Source organism: Nanorana parkeri, unplaced genomic scaffold (assembly GCF_000935625.1).
Source record: "Nanorana parkeri isolate BGI_ZX_2015 unplaced genomic scaffold, ASM93562v1 scaffold265, whole genome shotgun sequence".
NCBI lineage: Eukaryota > Metazoa > Chordata > Amphibia > Anura > Dicroglossidae > Nanorana > Nanorana parkeri.
This window is the reverse complement of record NW_017306533.1, coordinates 862,819-875,922: the sequence shown is the minus strand read 5'-3', so window position 1 is coordinate 875,922 and position 13,104 is coordinate 862,819.

Genomic DNA, 13,104 nt, shown 5'->3' with positions numbered 1-13,104 from the left:
GCCCTTTTTTTTTTTTTTTTTTTTTTTTTTTTTTTTCTTCTTGCTTTACTTTTGCTTTAAATGCAGTAGCCCCTGTTTATTACAAGTGTTTGAGCGTCTTATATGGCATGCAGCAGGTGCCACTGCATGCATTGACTGTTGTCTTACATAATGTTTATTTGTATTGTTTAGCTACCTCTTGTGGCAGCTTTGGTAACTGCATGGCCATTATGTCTAGAATGGCTTCCCTCACTTGGGGAAGCTAGGATCAAGAAAATAGTTCTACAGCCTTCACCTTTCAGCAATGGCATCTGCTGCATTCATATTCTCACATTTTCTTTCGTTAAAGTATATTTCCAAAACTGAGAAAACCCCCCTCTATATGTCTGTGTATCTATTAACACAGCATATCTAAAAATAAATTAAACAATGATATTTTTGACTTTTTTGTTTGTTTAGATATCTCCATTTAGCAGGCCTTTGTAAGCTTCTCTCTCAATTTCAGCACCAGGAAACTCTGACTGTCCTAATAGAAAGTCTTAGGACAAGCTCAGCTCCCCCTCATTAACATACAATGAGGGGAATTTATCAAAACTGGTGCAGACAAAATATGGAGCAGCTGTGCTTGGCAACCAATCTTCCGTTTCATTTTTAAATCTTGACTGAACAAACTGAAGATGGAAGCTGATTGGTTGCCATTGGCAACTGCTCCAGATTCTATCTGCTCCCAGTTTTGATAAATTCCCCACAATGTCTTCAGGGCTTTAACCGACAGTCCTGTTCATCTAGTTTACAACTGATAGTGAAATCTGCCAGCACACTACACACAGCGTTAGTTATTTAAAACAAAACTTCCCCTAGACAGTGAGAACTAAACAGGATTCTTTTAGTCCTGGATTTAGCACAAAGAACATCTACAACATGTAAGCTACACTTTTTTCTTTTTACACATTATGTGCTTTGGAATATGTAGCACCTATTTTATACATGTCATCTCAATTTGGCTGCAAAAGTGGAAAGACACTTTGAGTCAACATTTTTCTGTCTGGCCCAAACTGTGAACGATTGTCTTTTGATTTTGTTCCTTTTTCTCATCTTCAATATTTCCATTTCTTGCTTTTTTTTTTTTTTAAGAAGCATAAAACATGGAACTATATTCGTATTAATAATATACATGATATGGCCAAATGTTTGTGGACACTTGACCATAACCCCCCATATGAGCTTCTTGAAATCCCTGATCCAAAACCACATATTATCACCGGCCACTTTATTAGGTACACCTTGCTAGTACTGGGTTGGACCCCCCCTTGCCTTCAGAACTGCCTTGATTCTTCATGGCATAGATTTAATCAGGTGTTGGAAACATTCCTCAAAGATTTTGGTCCATATTGACATGATATCATCACAGGTCCAAAGTGTGCCAAGAAAATAACTTGCATACCATTACACCACCAGCCTGAACCATTGACACATGTTTACACCAAATTGTGACCCTACCATCTGAATGTTGCAGCTGAAATCGAGACTTGTCAGACCAGACAACATTTTTCCGATCTTCTATTTGTCCAATTTTGGTGAGCCTGTGCGAATTGTAGCCTCCGTTTCCTGTTCTTCGATGACAGGAGTGGCATCCGGTGTAGCCTGCTGTAGCCCATCTGATTCAAGGTTTGATGCATACCTTTGTTTTACTGAGTGGTGTTTTTTTGAATTACTGTTGCCTTTCTATGATCTCGAACCAGTCTACCCATTCTCCTCTGACATCAACAAGGCATTTTCGTCCACACAACTGCCGCTAACTGAATATTTTCTCTTTTTCTGACCATTCTCTGTACACCCTAGAGATGGTTGTGTGTGAAAATCCCAGTAGAGCAGCCGTTTTTTAAATACTCGGACCAGCCCATCTGGCACCAACAACCATGCCACATTCAGAGTCACTAAAATCCCCTTTCTGATGCTCGGTTTGAACTTCAGCAAGTCATCTTCACCACGTCTAGATGCCTAAATGCATTGAGTTGCTGCCATGCGATTGGTATATTAGCAACTTGTATTACCAAGCAATTGAACAGGTGTACCTAATAAAGTGGCCAGTGAGTGTATGCGTCAATATGGAGTCCTCCCCCCCTCCTTTGGGTCTATGACAACCTTGAACTTTTGAGAAGGCTTTCCACAAGATTTTGGAGTGTCTCTGTGGGAATTAGTGCCCATTCAGCCAAAAGAGCACTTGTAAGGTCCTGGTACTGATGTTGGTTGAGAAAACCTGCCTTGCAATCGGCGTTCCCATTCATCAAAATGAAATGTTTTGAATAGAAATGAAGTCGGGGCTCTGTGCAGGCCACTTGAATTCCTCCACACCAAATGTTAATCATTTAACGTGTATTTGTATGCGGTACATTAACAGTACCTTTCACTGAAAATATTTGATCTGATCAGAAGCCCAATGTAAGTCTATGGGCAGCTAGATCTAAACGAACGTGCGTCCATTTACATCCGATTACCCCTGACTCTGTCTAGGTCCAGAAGCAAAAATAAATAGTCGCATTTTGGCAGACATGATCTTGATGGATAGGGGGTAATATGATGTAAAAGAACAATTATCTGCTTACATCTGACTCCCCGCAGACCTAACGTGTCCATATGGCTCAGTTTTTCCCTCCATCGTAAAATGGAGTAAAAAATAGAACGAACACAGATGTCACAATGTGACATTGGTTCTGTACGGCTCCAACCAGCAGCGGGAGCTGTGCATGGATCCCCTGCTGGTCGGAACTGACCGCACCCGTGAAAGGGGCCCTACTGGTGCCAGCTCTCTGCTACCAACTAACTAAGGTACTTTAACTCTCAACTTGTTAGCACAGCTTAGGCTTTCATCCAGTGTTGGAAACTGCCACTGTCCAGCTGCCAATGGTGGTACAAGCTCACAGACAGCGCATACATTTGCAGTATCAAACGAAGTGCAGTTCTAGGGGAAGACACACTGATGCTGGAGCACCTTTTCGAACTCTTCCACCACCTCGGGGGGGGCTTTGTTGGTTTCCTTAAAAGAGGTAGCTCCTTTTTGGAGGGTGGTTCTGTACAAAGTTAAGCAGCCTACAGAGCTCTCCTTGACTGACAATGCAGTGGGATTTAACTTTAACTTTAACTTAGCACCCCATTGAAAAAGAGATGCAAGAACTCCCAATTGATTCATGTACTCAATGCCCCAAGGCACATGTCCTGAGTTGCTGAAAACTGATGACCCTCCTCTCCAGCATAGGGCAATGGTTTGCCTAGGTCAGTGGTGGCGAACCTCGGCACTCCAGCTGTTTTGGAACTACAAGTCCCATGAGGCATTGCAAGACTCTGACAGCCACAGACATAACTCCCAGAGGCAGATGCATGTTGGGATTTGTAGTTTTGGCACAGCTGGAGTGCCAAGGTTCTCCACCACTGGCCTAGGTGAATGACATTCAGGAAATGAAGAGCCTCACTGTGGGACTGATATAAAATGAAGAAACATTCCCTTACGTGGTTCTACTGGAATCAGTATCTGAATTTTGAGGAATACCATAAGTACCTGTGACCTCATAAACTGATTGAGGGTTGCTATTCATTTTATTTCCATAACTGGACCTGAGAGTGGGGCCCCTGTTCACTTTCCCTTTTGCCCAATTTCCCCTGCTTTGAGTCTCCTTTGTAATAACTGAAAATAGCTCCACCGGTTTTATTCACACATGACTGTTCTGTTCCCTGAGGTCCAGTGAAATCATTGCAGATTGTGCTCTTGAACTGCTCCACTCGATATTTTGCTGGGTTGTAGTACTTATCAGGCTCCATGCGAATTGTAAAGCAATGTACAGCTTATGGAGCACTTTGTTAAATAAAGAAATAAAGAAAACAAAAAGTAGTTGACATTTACTTTACTTTAAGTTGTCCATGTTAGGTCTGATGATGATGAGTAAATTCCGCTGCTGGAAGACTGAATTGATTATGAAAATCTGAAGTGGAACAAGGCTAGAGTGCTATCTTAGCAGTTCATTTGAAGCCTTATATAAGAAAATTACAGAAACTGCTACTGCTGAAAATGCTAGTTATCTCTGTCACCTAGAGACTTCAAAACAGGTCTAGTCATTCGGCGGGTATGAATGCCAAAGGGTAAGAAAGATAGCTGCAGTAGGCAGACAGCATTTTTAGGATATCAGTCATAGCAGCTTATATAATTCTTTCAAGACAAGTTTCCTTTCATTTTTAGTACAGAGGTCTTTTGATGGCTGATTTTTCACCTTTTCTACTGCGTTTGGCTTAGAAGAAGCATACATGTGCAGATGAAAAGCAAGATGTATTTCAGGCATGTAAATGCAATACTTTCTCATTATAATACTGACACTTCAACCATTATATACAATGCCTGATTGGTCTAAGTATTGCCCTTTGTAAGTTTGGCTATTATCACTTTATTTTACTATCACTTTATTTTACTATAACTGGTCAGAGATAATCATGACAATACATCCCTAAGAACAGCTATTGTCAGGAGCCTGCTGTACACACAACTTACCTGCTGGTGGCACTGTGCTGCCATGGCCATTTTAGTGATTCTTTTACAAAGTTAATGAGTTAAATTAGTTTCAGTGAGACTCAATTAGTTTGTGCTACCTCTATTTATATGCTAATGAACTCCCAGCTAGTCTGAAAGACTAGTTAAACAAGAAGTAATGTTGGAGGGAAGTGAAATCACACAGCTATGTGTTTTGGGAATCATGCATCAACCATTTGAACTGATTAAAGTCCCTGATTTAACCCATTTCATGCCTGAACCATTTCTACATTTTTTGCACGCGTTAAAATGCACGTTTTAGGTCAGAAAAATGCTTCATGCAGCTTTGCCGCAGCAGATCACTTCTAACAGTAATCTACTGCTGACTGCATTCAGCCAGGGAGGTGATGAATTTGAGCTAGATCAGCTCTGTCCTAACCTCCCCACTGAATGGGTGTACAGTGACGTCACTCTGTTAACTTTCATCACGCTCCTCTGGGGCGATCTGTAGAAGCATCTGAAGACCAGGAAATGATTATTTCAGTTTGTGGGCTTAGGCCCCTTTCACACGGGCGGTCCGTTTAGGTCGGCTTGTCAGTTTTTCCAGGCAGACCTGATCAGATGCCCAGCGTAAGTCTATGGTCAGCCAGGTCTAAACGGACAGGCGTCTGTTTACACCTGATGACCCCCCCCAACTCAAAGCAGGTCCAGAAAAACAAACGGATCCATGTTCTGCTTCCACGGACCTGATCATGACAGATCAGACACATGTCCCTTTACATTTGATTGGATCAGGGGTAATCTGATGTAAATGGACACATGTCTGTTTACATCTGATTCACCACAGACTGACACGGGGTCTGGTCATTTCAGTTTTTCCCCTTTTGCGATGTGAGGAAAAAAAACTGTATGGACATGGACAGCCAGAATTAGGTGGTGACCATTAGGGATGGGCTCAATGTTTGAGTTGAAGAACAGTTCGCCTCGAACATTGATAGTTCTGGTGTTCGCCGAACACAAGAACTATCAGGGCGTTCGTTGTGCTATTCGCCCATCGAGCGCCCCACAAAGGCACTGTGCACCACGCCTTGTGAGATCCCTGATTGGGTACAGCAATGCATCTGACCATAGGTTAGGTGCAAGACTTTGCCCAATCACGGCACAGTGCACTGTAGGAGCCATGATTGGGCAAAGTAATGATGACATTGCCCAATAATGGCTCATAGCTAAGTCCCAGCCACACACTATACAAGGCTGCTTACACCGCAGCCTTATGTAGTGTGTTGCTGGAGTTAAAGATCTAGTGTAGTGCAGTGTAATGTAAGGAAAAGTAACTGGTGTGTGTTCTTTATACAGCATGTTAGTGCTATATACAGTACTCTGTAGTGTATATAATATTATTGTCTGATCTGGATATTCACCATCTTTTTGGGGGGGTTTTTTTGTTTGTGTCAGTGGCGTCACCGGTGTTAACTTTTAAAAAAAAAATATTTTTACTTTTTTTTTCATCAGCTGGTTCTTTTGCTGCGTCAGTGGTTTTCCCCCTTCTGCGTCACAGGTGTTCACGTTTTGTTTTTACTTTTGATAATAAACCATTGTACATCAGTATATAGTGCACCAAGCACCACATGTGATTAAGTATTGCACCCAAGTACCAATTTCCAATCCCACATTCTCTAATAACATTTTATATCATCACCCTAACCGTCGCCTCCGCTCTTCCAAAGACCTCCTGCTTTCCAGCTCCCTCGTCAACTCCTCCCATGCGTGCCTCCAGGACTTCACCAGGAGTCTCTCCCATCCTCTGGAACTCTTTACCCCAACCTGTCCGTCCATCTCCCACTCTCACTGCATTTAAGGGATCCCTTAAGACTCATCTCTTCAGGGAAGCCTAACCCACCTCAACCTAACCACTGAACCATCACATTCTCAAACAATTAATCCCCACACAGCTCCCTCCTCATGTATCACTTGCCCCTCCCTTTTAGATTGTAAGCCCTCAGGGGCAGGGCCCTCCTTACCATCTTGTCTTGAATTGTCATGTTTTCCCTATTTTGTAAAGCGCTGTGCAAACTGTTGGTGCTATATAAATCCTGTATAATAATAATAAGCCCCACATCATGTCTGAAAGGCCAACAAGGAGACAGATGCATACAATTAGAATTTTTTACAGCAGAGCCCATTCCTGCACTCATCTAGAGTAACTGAAGGGTTACAGTGTGGGCGCACCAAAACTAAAAGGCCTATTTTTTCCACACCTGTGTAACAGGTATATATAATTAGAGCAGGGTCCCATCCTGCACTCATGAAGAATAACTGAAGGGTTATGATGTGAAGGTACCAACAACACTAAAGGCCGAATATTAAAGCACCTGTTCTTACTTTCATCCAATGTGTGCAAAAGAGGCACCAGAATTTATCCAAAAAATCTCTAACCTTGTTCCAAGTGCCCTAAAATGTGGCCTCTTCATACAGGCTGCCTCCCCAAGCAGTTGTTACAAGGGAAAACCAATTACTGGCAATTTAAATGTCATTTGTGTTCTTTATAAATGTCATTTTTGCTGCAGCAGGTTCTATACATCGTACAGATGTGCCACTTTACAGGCAGTTCAATTCGATAATTAACCTCCCTGGCGGTCTGATTATTTCTTTTTTTTCTTTTCCTTTTTTTGTTCTATTTTTTTACTTTCAAATCTCCCGCCGGTTCCACCCCCCTGCGACGCGGACGCTCGCAAGGGAAGGAGCCTGGAAGATGGCATCGGCCGGAGGTCACAGCGAGGATCGTGGACAATGTAAGACGCTACAGTGTAATCACAACTGTGGCTCAGGGTTACCGCTTTTGGTAATGAAAATTAACCCAGAGCCACACTCGGGATTACCACCGAGGAGGTTAAAGGAATTTTTATTGTTTCACTTTAAGCAATGTTAAAATCACTGCTGCTTTAATAAAGGTGTTTTTTGCATTAATACATTTCCCCCAGGTCAGTACCTGAATCCACATACCCTTTTTTATGGGCAATAACTTACATATTATCCTTCAAAATGGGGACCTTTTACAATTTCTGGTCCCATAGACTTTCATTGCGTTCTAAGTTCTTGTAAGAATGTTTTTTCATGTTCTAATGTTCTTGTTAGAACTAAACTCAGGTGTGTTCAGCCCATCAGTAGTGACCATCTTTATCCAGCTTTGCTTTCAGTGCTTTAGCAGTTTGTCCGTGTTCCTGACCTGTTACCTACACTTGTCTCTTCTATTCCTCATCTCCTATTCCGCAGCAGCCCTGCTGTTCTGCCCAGCCCTGTGGCTGTGGAAACTATAAATAGTGTCACTTGCTAGTTTGTATATTTTTTTGTTTTACTTGGTTGTTTTGGGTTTGCTGCTTTGTAGCACTTTTTTTGTTATATTTTACCACTGTTTGTTTCACTTCTTCACAATAAACTTCCATATTGCACTTACACTGGACTCTACATTCCATTGTGCATTTTACCAATCTGGTCACTTCTGACTCTAAAAGAGTCCAGCATTGCTATGCTGACAACTTCTCACATCACTGTATAGTTTATAGCCATGTGGTGTTAATTCCCCATGCAAAGTAAATATAAGCAATACAACCCAGCCCCAAGACTAGAGTCGGGTCTTATTTCATAGTGTGTGAAGAAAAAAAAGTTTTTGCCCACAGCAATCAGTGCTACGTTAGAAGACTGAGAGCATAGTCTATTCCATGTTTTTCTTCAGGCTAGTTATTAAATATGGCCTTGGTTATGAAGGCTGGCAAAAAAACAAAACCATAACTGGCCAGTTTAAAGATAGCACCTGTTTGATAAGGTACATGGAGTACAATTAAAGAAAATGTACAGAGGCTTTGCAGATATTTGCTTTATTATGTTCTGGACTAAAAAAATAAAATGTTAAAATTTGTTTTATTTGGGTAAATAAGCAGTAGGGTAAATATAACATTTTGCATATTATATTTACATGTACATATATTTACATATTTTAATGTATAGACTATAGACATTATGTAGGGATGCACCAAAATGGAATTTTTAGACCGAAACCGAAAATGTGTCAGGCTGAACCTAAAAATGACTTTTTTACATTATTTTTTTTTGTTTTATTTTTACTTTACTGTTGGGAGCTCTGGGGAAATATCAGGGGTGCAAACAGACCCCTGATATTTCCCTTTTAAATTGAAAAAGAGATTGAGGACACTGAGTCCTAAATCTATTTTTCTGCTGCCGTTATAAACAAACAGGAAGCCTCTATATTAAGTGCCTCTGCCCATTCAATAACTGTGGAGAGTGAGCACATAGTAACTCATACTATCATGAATGGACAGGAAGTGATGTCCTCCGTTATATACAAACACTTGGCAATCAATGTATTTCGCTCTCCATCCCGACTCCTTCACCTGTCACAGGAGGTCGAGCTGGAAGGAGAGCTCAGCCTCCTGTGACAGCTGACAGCTCTCTCCTCCCACACCGCTCCACTTAGCTTCCTGTGACAAGCAAGTCAGGATGCCAAGTGAGGCGTTGCAGGAGGAAGGCTCGCCCACCTGTGACAGTTGTCTCCTCCCCCCCACACTGCCCGTTGGCTTCTCTCCTCCCCGCTAGACACTGCTCTGTGTCAGAGGGCACACAGAGGAGCACACAGCAAGGAGGAGAGAAACTAGAGATGCACTGCAATTTCAGCCGAAAGATGGTACGTGCCATTTTCTGCTGAAATTTTGGTGCATCCCTATACGTTTCTTATAATAAATCTCGCGCATCTCTGTCATCTCATGGTCTCTATCTTTTGTGTGTATATTATACAAACAAAGCTTTTGACTTTTACATTTACAGACTTTAATAGCGCAAGAAAAAATGTACATAAAACAAGTAAATTATTCATCATAATAACTCCCTTATTAATGGGATCAGTCCGAGGTTGCAGTCAAATCGGTACTGCTACAAGGCAGGCTGCTTCTACTGTGCTGTCTTCTACAGAAAAGTATGTGTTATGATAGGTCTCGAGATACATGTAACCACTTGCAGATGTGTGTTGCTAGGGATGCTTACTCAAGTACAGGTGTTCTTTCCATTCCAAATTTTGAAATTAGCAATAGGCCTCATTAATGTTTATTCAATAATAACTGCCTTTGTTGCCCCACTTAAAACCAACATTTTTCTTCATGTGTATATCAACTTTTGCAGACAAATTTGAGAAAACCCCTCTATATGTTTGTTATGTGTTCCTATTCACACAGCATAACGAAAAATCATTTTGTTTTAAAAATGCATCTTTTAGATGTTTTGTTGTAGCAGGCAACATGGCCGATTCCAGTTTTTCTATAAGGATGGTGATCCGTCCTTATAGAAAGTCTTAAGCTGGCCATACACTATTCAAATTTGTGGCCGCGGTCAGAATACAAAGGTAACAGCGGGGATTCCTCAAGCAACACTCGTAAAAGCGTTAATTAAGGAATCTGTTCTAGTTTTTTTCTTCTGTTCTTCGTGGAACCACTAATTCATTCACTGCATTTGCAATTGTATGAAGACTCTAGTATCCCAACTGACCAGCAGGTACAAATATTACCTGTTTTTCCTGACTCCAAACTCTTGGGAACTGTCCCAATAACAAAATCCAATTGCAGTTTCACAGAAACAACCCTCCTTAAGTGAAAAAACTTTAGTGGGCTTTTTAAAATAGACAAAGGATATCCCTATCCACTTACCACTGGACACCACAGTGTTTCCTGCACCTGCATTGTACAAGTCATTAAAAAAAAAAATGCAGTCCGTACTGCGGAGTCTGTTGTGTCCTAAGAAGTGGTTCTCTGCATTAATGGGGCTTTGCTTGTTTTGGGGTCCCAAAGCAAGCAAAGTGCCAAGCACATTTATACAGCTGTACTTTTGCATTCTAAATTTCATTTTACATTTGTGCTTTAACATTTCCCTGTTCTTTAAAAATGTGCTCTTTTAAAGCAGCGTCATTGGTAAACATTATTGGTGCTTTATAAAAAAAAAAAAAAAGAGTAAAATAGATGAGTCCCACCGCACTCCTGACCGAGAAGCCCCATATATCGTGGGTTGGCGCCGCCAAATACTTGCAAAAACAGATAGAGCTGCAGCTAACGATCATTTTCAAAATCTTACTTCTTCTCTCCGCGTCCCTGTGCCAATCGTGGATGTGGGCGGGCGGTGAGCGTGAGGCGGGAAGGAGGTGCGGCGTTGATGCGGGTCTGGCAGCCGTGAACAGGGCCAACTAATCAGAAGCCGATTAATCGATGATTGCAAAAGTTGACAACTTTTTCAATCATCGATTATAAATCGATTATGTCGATTAGTTGTTGCAGCCCTAAAAACAGAATAAATGGGTCACCAGCACTACATGTTTTCTTCAAAATGAAATCCTTTTATCAGGTCATATCACCATGCGTGGCAACGTTTTGGAACCTGTCCGGGCCCTTCATCAGGCAAACAAAAGTGATGATTTTGTTTTGAAGAAATACTTGGGAGTTCTGGTGACCATTTATTCTGTTTTTTTGGGGTTTTTTTTTTAATGTGTTAAGCACTGTTTTTTGGGGTCCACAGATTAAATCTGGGGTAAATCTCTTCCGGCATTAGATGGTAGTATGTGATCTGAAGCACCATGAGTATTCCCCCCCCCCCCGCGGCTGAAGTGCTCTTTCACTTCTCGTCGGATCCTCCGCTGCCTCTGCCCGGGAGAGCAGGGGGGATGCAGAGGAGAAGCTGAGCCCATTTGTGCGTGGCCGAGCGGTAGAGGATGTCAGTAGTATGTACCAATGTACTATGTGTCCTCAATTTCTTTTTCTATTTTAAAAAGGGAAATATCAGGGGGCTTTTTAGACCCCTAATATTTCCCCCGAAGCCCCCCCAAGAGTTAAAAAAAAAAAAAAAAATTACGAAAATTTTAAAAAAATAATGAAAATAAAATATAAAAATAGTGAAAAATAAATTTAAAAAAAAGTTTTTTTTCTTGCCTCAGGCGCAAAAGGAGCTGGCTACGGCTATGCTCCCGTGGTGCTCGTGCGGCTGCCGGCTGAATGTGTCAGACGCTGCAGATGGAAAGGTGCAGGACACCCCATGTGCAACGTCGGCCACACGAGCACCACGGGAGGACAGGACGCCGGGACATGTAGGGCGCACTGGAATGTAAGCCGGCCGACTCCCTGCGTTCAGGTGCGGGAGGGGGTATGGAGCTGTATTGAAGTCAATGGCTTCGCCCACATTGCGATCGCCCACACTCGGAACGCAGGCACATTAGTGCCTGCATTCCGGTCCAGTGCGATCTGCAAAAATAGTGCTTGCAGCATTTTTGCGGATCACACTGGACTGGAACACAGGCACTAATGCAGGCGATCACACTTTGGGCGAGGGGCCTACCTGCGGAGCCTGGCTGCGGTGCCATTGACTTCAATGCACCGCCACGCCCCCTCCCACCCCTGAATGCAGGTGTTTTTTCGTTGGTAGATCTCAATGAGCTCGTCATTTGAAAAGTAGATCTCCAGACGAAAAATAGTGGGCGCCCCTGATCTAGAGATACCAGTGTCCACGTAACTTGTTTTACTCTGCCATGGGGGGCTCACTTGTATATTGAGCATGTAGGCAGTTCTCAGCAGGTAAACATATGTGATAACATATAATTATACGTTGTATTTACACAGTTTTACCATGGTCATGCAAAAGTTGTTTTCTTTAGTTTTTGCTGAATCTGAAGTTCTTTTTAAACGTTAATTATCCTACACAGGTAGATCACATTCCATGGGTTGTTTACCAGATTTAAAGCATATCTAAACCAAAACACATTGAGGGAAATTTATCATACCTGGAGCAGACAAAATCTGGACAATTGTGCTTGGCAACCAATCAGCTTCTCTCTTGAACATTCTGAAGAGAGAAGCCGATTGGTTGCTATGCACAGCTGCTCCATATTCTGTCTGCTCCAGTTTTGACAAATGCCCCTCTCTATATTTTGCAGCTCACCAGAACCAGATGTGGTGGCTACATTAGTTTTCATTTTTCAGACCCCCCCCTTATTTTTATCTGGTAATTCTGCAAAAAAACCTCTCTCCTTTCAGGTCTATGACTAATTCTCCACTGTATCCAATAGTGTAGCCATAGTTGTCACACTGCTGGACTCCAAACATGTTACCTTTTGTTCTTCTCCATTATATAGTGGATTCGTAGGACTAGTAGACTACAGTTTACAGAAGATAGCTAAAAGGATACTTGTGCTGGATGCTACAAAAAAAGAAAAAGAAAACAAATGCAGCTACTACATCTAAGGACAGGTAAGCTGCAATGTATATTTCATGTGGGTATAGTTAGATACACTTTATGGGTATATAGGTACAGGTTTTCAGTAGCAGGCACACATCAGTAAGGCTTGTGCTTGCAACTTTATTCTGGAACTGACACCGGGCAGTATGCTGCAACTGCTTCACTCCAATTCCCAATCTCCCTAGGCCAAAGAAAACTGGAAGCTAAATAAACAGATGCTCTGCATAACACCTGTGTACACTTGGCTATAAAACAGCAAGCTGTTGCTATATTTATTAGAAGAGAAGGGATGGGGGGGGGGATTGCTGCAAAAGAAAGAAAAAAAGAAA